We start from the raw sequence: 9326 nt of genomic DNA on the forward strand, positions 1-9326 counted from the left end.
AAGCCTGCCATTACGTACGGTCACTATCTCACTAAGGCTTGAAAGCCTACGTTTCGCTTGCTCCCTCGAGTGACCACAAAATGGCTAGCAAATGTTTTTCCGAAAGGATCTTCTCTTGCAAACAGCCACCATTTCCTTCCACCCCGAAATTTTGACACTGGTGATTTCCGCCAGTGGCAGGGTTGGAAACTGTCACTTTTTCTTCAAACCTAGGAAAAAGCGAAAAGAATTCCCGATCCAAGTCAAGGTCAAACAACAACCATCATTCCGAACCCACCGATGTAGCGAAGCCCTTCTTCCATTCCTTCCCGACGCTTTGGGACTAGATGAAGGTGAGTGGGCGGTAGAGATTCTAGTAGGCGGGCTTTATTCGCCAGATCATGCAGCCAAGCAGGCCGAACCAGCCCAAATTCGGTAGTTAATGCCAGCAATTCTAGATCAAAGTAGCCGACCTTACCCGATACAAAGACCATAGATCAAGCATTGATAGCTACAAGTCGTAGTAGCTTGAAGTAGCTTATAGTGAGAGGGCAAAAGTTCAGCTTATAGTTCCAAATGTGAATGCGTGTACAAGAGTGGTGAATGCAATTTAGAATCTCCTCTTTGAAAGCAAGGTCGGTGCCCGAAGGTTTTGTATTAAGGAAGAGCTGATAGGCCTTAGTGCCTTATAGCGATTGCCTCTCCGAATCTTTATTTAGGGCTTGCCTCCACTCCAATCGTAGTGCACCGGAGAAATCGGCCTAATTAGTGTTACCTCGCTACCGATCTAAGACCAACCTTGCGCGAGAGGCTTAATAAAAATAAGATAAGTAGGCCGGGGCCGACTTTTCACGCTGAGTCAATAGCCCTTAATGCCGGATTAAGGAATATTTAGTAAAGGGCGTGCATAACTTCTAGCCCGGTTCACCAATCCCATCTCTCACTTTAAAAGAAAGCCACCTATCGAATCATACTTAAGGCGAGCAGTCACCGAGATAAAAGAGGCACTCAACGATTACTACCATAAGTTTGAACCTTGACTACGCTAACAGAGAAGCTTTTGCCCTTCGTACCTAAGCGGCTGATGCCTTCTTTAAGCGAACGAGCGGTTGCACTCTCCATGTATTCCTCTTCCCCGCCCTAACCACGGAAGGAAGTTAGGTTGAACCAAGTGGCCGTCACGGATGCTGCCTCCACTGAACCCATTGGAAGCCCCTCGCAAGCTACGGCTAATGCATTTAAGAAAAAAAACAAGAAATCTCCCGCCAAGCTCCGTATTCAATCCCTATTGAATTAGATTCCTCGCCATTGGGCCGATTAATTGACTAAGGGATTCGCAGACGCTTGCTCGCTGACTTAATTCAATAGTTCGCCACACCAACCTTAGGTAGGCTATAGAAGAAAGGGCTGACCATTGAGATGCTTGAGTGGTTATGTTCTATTAAGCATTACACTATTCCACTAGGGTTTGGTTGTTCCAACAAGGTGGAAAGTAGCTCCTCGTCCGGTCCGGATATCTTGGAACCGGTGCAGCTTTATCCGGCTAATGCGCCTCTATCTATATGGGTGAAGCCTATGCTAGCAATGATAACAAGTGGCCCACCTACCCCCAACCAGCTCGGCTTTCCCGCTCGACCGACTCCTAGCCAAACACGGATCTTGATCTGACAAGCAAAGGCTTTTTTGCCTCGACTTGAACTATCACCCCCGATTGTTAGTGGTTAGCCCGCCCCGGTCTCCCTTGGCAATAGTTTCGTTTCTTTAGTTTTGCCTTGGTGAGTGGGGAGGTAGCCAATTAGGAAATCACTAATGGCATGGCACTTCGCAAAAAAAGAAACAAAACAAAATCTAAAAATATCCTTCACCCGTTATCACCTCATCTACTTTCCTACTTTTTTTTTTCGTTGAATTCGCGACCGATCCAAATACCTTTTTTATTTTCTTCCGAAAAAAAAGTAAATTCACTGACATTAAGATTCATGCCCGGAGGAGGAAAGTTTGTCACCCTTAGTTCTTGATGGTTTTGCCTTTGTATTTGGCGACAATAATATCGCCTTCTTTTGTCGATTTCTCAACATTCAATATCACCGGGGACTTCTCTATCAATCTCCTATTTGAACATATCTCTTTTCTCACAGGACTTGACAAGGCCATTCATCTATCTTTTATTTATCCCTTTCTTCTATCTATAGATAACTAATTCAAGTTTTGAACGCCCTCATAGACCATAGCTCAAAGAAGGCCACGCCACCAACGACCTATGATTCAAGGAAATTGCACCACTCACCATATTCTTCGTTGAACTACCGCTAACGCTTAACTGCCACGGGACCAGATTGAATCTCCTCCTCTAAATCGATACCTTCGCCTTATCTATTACTAAAAATTTCACTCACCTATTATGCCCTGCCTTCCTTCTCTTTTTGCTTCAATCCGGGAATGAGTTCGCTCATATTTCTTTTGATCTCACTATGCTCGGTAAAAGTCTGTCTTGGCTCTTTTATGGGCTAGAGATTGGGAATGATTACTAGCTCGGTGAGACGAAGGAGAGAGAAAAAGACATAAATGCAAGCAAGGCACGATAAGACAAGAAATGCTCTGTTTTCGGGGAAGAATTGGATGTGCACAGAGGATTCATCTTTCAACAAAGATTTCGAAATGAAGTCTTCGCTCATTCAACGACATTAGCGGTCTAGGCTCTTCGGGAGCGAGAGAATAGGAATAGGATAGGGATAGGCTGCTGGTAAGACCAATAGGCTCTTAGATGGGCTTGTTGGAATATTGTTGGGATAGGGGTGAAGCGTGAAGCCAATCTTTGGTGGAAGGTGTAAAAGGAATTGAATCAAGAGTAGGAATGCAGAGAATAATCGGCCTTTGATTGAAAGGCAACTAAACTAGTCCCGGGCGAGAGGTGCGTGAGCGAAACTTTCTCTATTATAGTAGAGCAAACTGAAGAGAACAAAGCAGAATAGGAGTCAAAGTCCGAGAAGCCCGAGTCCCTCACCATCGACTAGGGCTATTCCTCGAAAAGGAAATTACAAAAGTTTTTCTGTCCCAAAAAGGGCTCCGTAAGGCGTATCTTTAGGCTAAAAACACGAGTGTAAGGGGTGTCTTGGGTAGTTTCAAAGTCGTAGCAAGTTATTCAAAAGGAATTGATAGACATAGTAGGCCGACAAGATTCGATCTATGAATAGAAAGATTTTTCCCGGTCCTTTCAAACCTTCAAGCCTTGGTTGCAAGAAGTCTCTTCAAAAGGTAAGCTTAACTCCGCTATCAGACTAGTCACTAGTCTTCTTTCTTATTTGTTGGATGAGAGAAAGAAATGCTTTATTAGGCCTATTGATTCTCTGCAATCAAGGGCCATACATTTTAAAATTAGATTGGCCAAGTCTTCCTAACGGAATCAAGGTCGAGGCACTTGGCCTAGCATCGGTTCTCGAGGAAGAAAGTTCTGGCCATATAACTAAGAAGGCAGCAAATCCTTCCTTTGTCTTTCCTCCCTCACTCTGTCATCCAATGCATATTCTATATAGCACCAGCCCCTATTTTTCTTCCTAAGAGCGCTATGAATTGGCACATGTTATCCTATATGTATATAAACAAACGAAAATTACATATTCTGAAACCACTGAATTACATATGCTGATCGATCCTCTATATGTATTTCAACACAGCTTTCCACGTATGTTAAATCAAACATGGCTGACTTCACTAACACAGCTTGCTGCCTCTTAGTGTTCCTCATTTCCTTTGTCTTGGTTAGATATATCTTGGTTAGATATATCTTTAAAACAAGAGCGAACCGTTACAATAGCATCCGGAGCCCACCCAGTCCACCAGCTTTGCCGATCATCGGACACCTTCACTTCCTAGGCCCAATCTTGTATAGGTCCTTCCAAAATCTATCACGACGATTTGGTCCACTTATACTTCTCCATATTGGTGCATCAACTTGTGTTGTTGCCTCATCCGCAGTAGTTATCAAAGAAATCATAGGCACCCATGAAAACATTTTCTCTTCTAGGCCAGAGTTTGGATCGGTAGACTTCTACATATATAAGGAGTCTAGATTTGTCCACAAATGAGTATGGTCCGTGTTGGCGGTTCATGAGGAAAATTTGCATGACAAAGCTCTTATCAGGTACACAACTTAATAAATGTACTGATATTCGACAACAAGAGATAAGGAGACTCTTGGAATCTCTAACCAAGAGCTATGAAGAAGGTAAACCGATTGATATAAGTGGCCTGGTTACAACAATGACTAACAATATTATCTGCATAATTGTCATGAGCACTAGATGTTCAGATAGCTGTGATGAGGCTGAGGAGATTAAGAAATTCGTTAAAGAGACTTTGAAACTAGGAGGACTACTGAGTGTAGAAGACGTGTTGGGTCCTTTATCGAAGTTTGATTTGTTCGGACATAGGAAGAAGCTAAAGGTGGTGATGGGATTGTTTGATAAGCTACTGGAAGGGATCATGAGGGAACATGAAGACAAGAGATGTCATGATAAAAAAGGAGGGGATCTGATGGATGTTTTACTAGAAATTTACAGAGATGAGAATTCTGAGGTCAAATTGACTAGAAACAACATCAAGTCTTTCATCCTTGTGAGTGATCTTTTGTGTTTCCCTTTCACCAAGTAGTGGGTTTTTGCAGAAAAGACACTACCTGCCGATCTTCTTTGTATGTAATCTTTATCATATACATATGCCTGAGTCCCTGACCAATGGCTAGAAGCAAATCTGCTTAATGTTTTTTTAAGATGAGATCATTACATGACTATAGGGAGTTTTTCTATATTCTGCAAACCAATACTAGAAAAGAAATCTGACCCGAGATAGTCTGTTAAACCTTGAAGTTTATTGGCACCTTCACAAAAACAGAATCAAATGGATGAGACATGAAAGACAAACACTAGGACTAGCATCATTCATAACTTAGCAGTTTTTGTTGAATTGCCACCCTATGTTGTTCTGTTTTTCACTATTACGACTTGAACATCCTTACATTCGGAATCTAATTGGCTATTAGTCGATTACTATATCCTTTTTCAGGGAGCTTTTAAGTAGCAGTCACGGACTTCGACTTCTACTTCAATCCAATGGGCATTGGCAGAACTTATAAATCATCCAAACAAATTCAAGAAACTTCGAGAGGAAATTGATGTAGTCGTCGGGAAGAGTAGGCTACTTCAAGAATCAGATGTAACGGCTCTCCCTTACTTGCAAGCAGTTGTAAAAGAAACACTAAGGTTACACCCTCCAAAGACCCTTTATAATCCGGACAAGGTGTGATGAGGATCGCAAACATTAATGGCTTCAACATAATGAAGGGTACTAGGACACGTATTAATGTGTTTGCTGTTATGAGAGACCCTGATTCTTGGAATGAGCTAGATAAATTTATACCATAAAGGTTCTCAAATGAAAGTTTCGGGCATAAACAGAAGGAAATAAAAGGACAGGGTTTTCATTATTTACCACTTGGCAGTGGGAGAAGAGGGTGCCCTGGTGCATCACTTGCTCTGAATGTTGTTCATGCCACAGTAGGAGCCATGGTGCAGTGCTTTGACTGGAATGCCAACAAAGATGGAGTTGTTACAAATCAGGTTAATACTGAAGAAGGGCTATGGTTTTTGATCTGTTTAGCACACCCTCTAATATGCTTTCCAGTACCTCGTTGTATATATAATGTTGAAGGCTTAATTTCTACAGCTTAAGCGCGCAATACCCAATGGTTCATAATAATGTACCAAAGACATAATTGGAAGATGCTTCAATAATAAGCTAATAACCATATCAAAGGGGAGTATTTTACGAAGAACAGTTGTACGTAACTGCTACATATACTAGCTTTGTTAGGAAGAAGGTTCACTTTCAATTCCTCAGCGGTTGATTTTTCTGTCTGTTTTCATTAACCTCAGTGCAAGTACAGTTCTTGGTAACATTTTAAACTCTTTAAGCAGTAAAGCAACTGTGAATATGATTGAACTGAAGCACTTGTTGATAACAAGGAAGTTGCAAATCAACAGGCACTCTTAAATAACAATGCAAATTTGATAGCAAATATAGACTTGTTTAGCTAGCATTTCTGGATCCATTGCCAACAAAACATGCTTCAAACTAAAGTCAATGGAAACTACAATCATTGCATTCACTTTTGTAGTATTCTTTGCGTTTGCAACTATTTTTTAGTATTAACAGTATGAATGTTCATAAAAATTAAAAACACAGTTACAGGGACCAAGATCGTTGTCGCCAATCGGATCATTTGGAAGCCTTGTCTCTACGATTCCTTCTAACTTTTTCATCAGCAAATCCTCTTTCAAGATATTTGCACACTTTCGAAGATCAAGATATTCAAGGTCGGGACATCCCATCAAGAATAGCTTGCAATGCATGCATCATCTGTCATGTCGTTTTCTAAGAGAATGAGACTACCGTAGTTGAGGCATGTTTTTAGCAATGGCTGATGCCACATCATTACCATCATCCCATGACCTACTATTAGGTTGGCTTGACCCGAAGACTCTTCCTTCTTGCGAAAGCGGCAATCTTTAGCGCGATGTCCCGATTTTCCACACACCTAACAATTTCTTTTGAACTTCTTAGACATTTGGTTGCTGTCCGTTTTCATTGGAACCTGTTGGGGAAAACGATACTAATCGATCCCCACTAAGATAACTTGTACTTGGACAATCTATTACTCCAATAAAAAATCTAAACTTTAACTACAACCAACAACCACAACCTAAACTATGGATATAACTATCACAAATAAGCAATAGAAATATAAAGCAAGTAAAACATACCACAACACAAAGATGTACCATGGTTCGACCAATGATGCCTACTTTCACAAGAGCTAATCCTTTTATAAGTATGGGAAGGAAGATTACAATCACTCCTCTCAAGTCTCTCCACCTTACTAGATCACTCCTATCTCCTTATATGCTTTTCTCTTTGCAAGAGTTTTCTCTCAATTTTGATTGCTCTCAAAATTAGGTTTCTATTCAAGACTTGGTTTTCCAAAACCTAACTTCTATTTTTATAGTAATCTAAAATTTCAGCACGTTTGCGAAATTTTGTGTTACTGTGGAGAAAATCAGAACCCGACTTATTCAGGCATGAGCGCGGGCGCGCTCTCAGATAGGCAAATCTGAGCGCGCGCGTGCCCTCTTATTTTCCCAGCTCAAAAAGTCCAATAACTTTGTTTCATGAGAGGTTGAAAAAAAACTATCTTCTTTTTCACGACAAAGTGCGTGGGCGCACCTTGGGCAAGGCCAATCTGAGCGCGTGCGTGCTCAGACTTCTTCACACGAACAGTACCAGTTTATCATTTTCTTCCTTATTCTCATGTGAGGGATAACTCCAACAATCTCCCCCTCCCAAATAGTAAGGGTGGATACCTCAATGCATTCCCAAATCAATAGGAGGAGTGTGCTACCATTCCGGCGGTAGCACAACAAATATCAAACTTACCTTTCAGTAAAACTTTGGTCATCATATCCGACCTGTTCTTGTCGGTATGGATCTTCTCAATACACAAATGCTTGTCTTCGAGAACTTCTCTAATCCAATGATAACGCACATGTATGTGCTTGGATCTAGAATGAAAAGTCGGATCCTTGTTCAAATGGATGGCGCTTTAACTGTCACATAGAACTACAAACTATTTATGTTTTAGCCCTAGTTCATCGAAGAACCTCTTCATCCATAGCATCTTTTTGCAACACTAAGTGGCTGCAATATACTCGTCTTCTATAGTGGAGAGGGCAACACACTTTTGCAACTTAGATTGCCAAGAAACTGCTCCCCCTGCAAAAGTAAATAGATAATCGGATGTTGACTTCATAAAGTCAACATCACCTGCTATGTCTGCATCATTTTAGCATTCAAGCAAGGTCTTACTCCCACTAAAACACAAACACGCTTTGGAAGTGCCCTTGAGATATCTCAATATCTACTTAACACCTTCCCAATGCTCTTTATCCAGATTTGACAGAAAATGGCTTACAACACCAACGACTAAAGCAATATCCGGTCTTGTACACACCATTGCATACATCAAGCTGCCCAATGTGGATGCATAAGGAATCTTTCTATTTGACTCTGCTCATGCTCATCCTTTGGACATATATCTTTGGTCATGTGGAACTGGCTACCAAGCAGACAAATGACTGGCTTCGCTTGATCCATGTTGAATTTCTTCAACACCTTCTCAATGTAGCTTTATTAAGAAAGCCACAACTTCCCACTCTTTCTGTCATGAGTGATCCACATACCAAGTATCTACTTTGCTTGACCAAAATCCTTCATCTCAAAATACTTACTCAAGTCTTTTTTCAGTTTGGATATCTTGTTGATGTTTTGGCCAACTATCAACATATCATCCACATACAACAAGAGCACTATGAAATCCCCATCTAGAAATTTCTGAACAAACACACAATGATTGGAAGCGGACTTCATGTGGCCATGCTTCACCATAAAGGAATCAAACTTTATGTACCACTATCTCGGTACCTGCTTCAACCCATACAAACTCTTTATCAGTTTGCATACTAGGTGCTCCTTGCCTTTGACCTCAAATCCCTATGGCTGGTCCATATAGACATCTCCTTCAAGGTCTCCATGAAGAAAAGATGTTTTGACATCTAGTTGCTCAACCTCTAGGTTCATACTTGCGGTCAGACCCAATACCACCTTGATATAAGTCATCTTAACTACAGGAGAGAAAATTTCATCAAAGTCAATACCTTTCTGTTTCGGCAATAAACTGCTTCAACACAACGAGAGCAATGGTAAAGAACGCACTAAGAAACAGAGGAATTTGATGTTGGCGGAGATGAAACTAAACCAAGATAATGGCTGCCTACATACCCAAGATCTATTCTCTAGGGATCAAGTTTCCACGTAGTTCCTTATGAAAAATAGTTTGGTATTTATATAGGTAGAGTAGAGAGTCCTTGTAGCTCAAGTAATTTTGTTGCTTGAGTAATTGTGATAGAATATAACTGTCAACTGATAATTATCGTTTTGATAAGAAATGAATCTGGACATAAATCAATGTACATTAGTGGCAAGCCATGTGGCTAAGGTTCAGCCTTAGACACATGAGTTAATGGGCCTTTATATTGATCCATGATATTGCGAATTGGGTTTTAGCCCTGTTGATTAAACGAATAAAATGGAGACCCCTAATAATGGACGTTTGCCACGTATGTGGGGGTCGAAACACCGCCCCCTCTTTGTCATGCGAACAAAGTTCACATGGCAAAGAAGAGAAGAAAAAGCAAGGAAAAAATGGAATAAGAAAAGAGTGGCGTGAGTGTATAAAC

The 9326-nt window shown here is 41.0% G+C and overlaps 1 pseudogene; it reads left to right on the forward strand.

Annotated features, from left to right (window-relative positions):
- Positions 1-3677: 3677 nt before the first annotated feature.
- LOC147480839 (3,9-dihydroxypterocarpan 6A-monooxygenase-like) lies at positions 3678-5705 on the forward strand (annotated as a pseudogene).
- The last annotated feature ends 3621 nt before the right edge of the window (positions 5706-9326 follow it).

Source organism: Coptis chinensis, chromosome 8 (assembly GCF_015680905.1).
Source record: "Coptis chinensis isolate HL-2020 chromosome 8, ASM1568090v1, whole genome shotgun sequence".
Lineage (NCBI taxonomy): Eukaryota > Viridiplantae > Streptophyta > Magnoliopsida > Ranunculales > Ranunculaceae > Coptis > Coptis chinensis.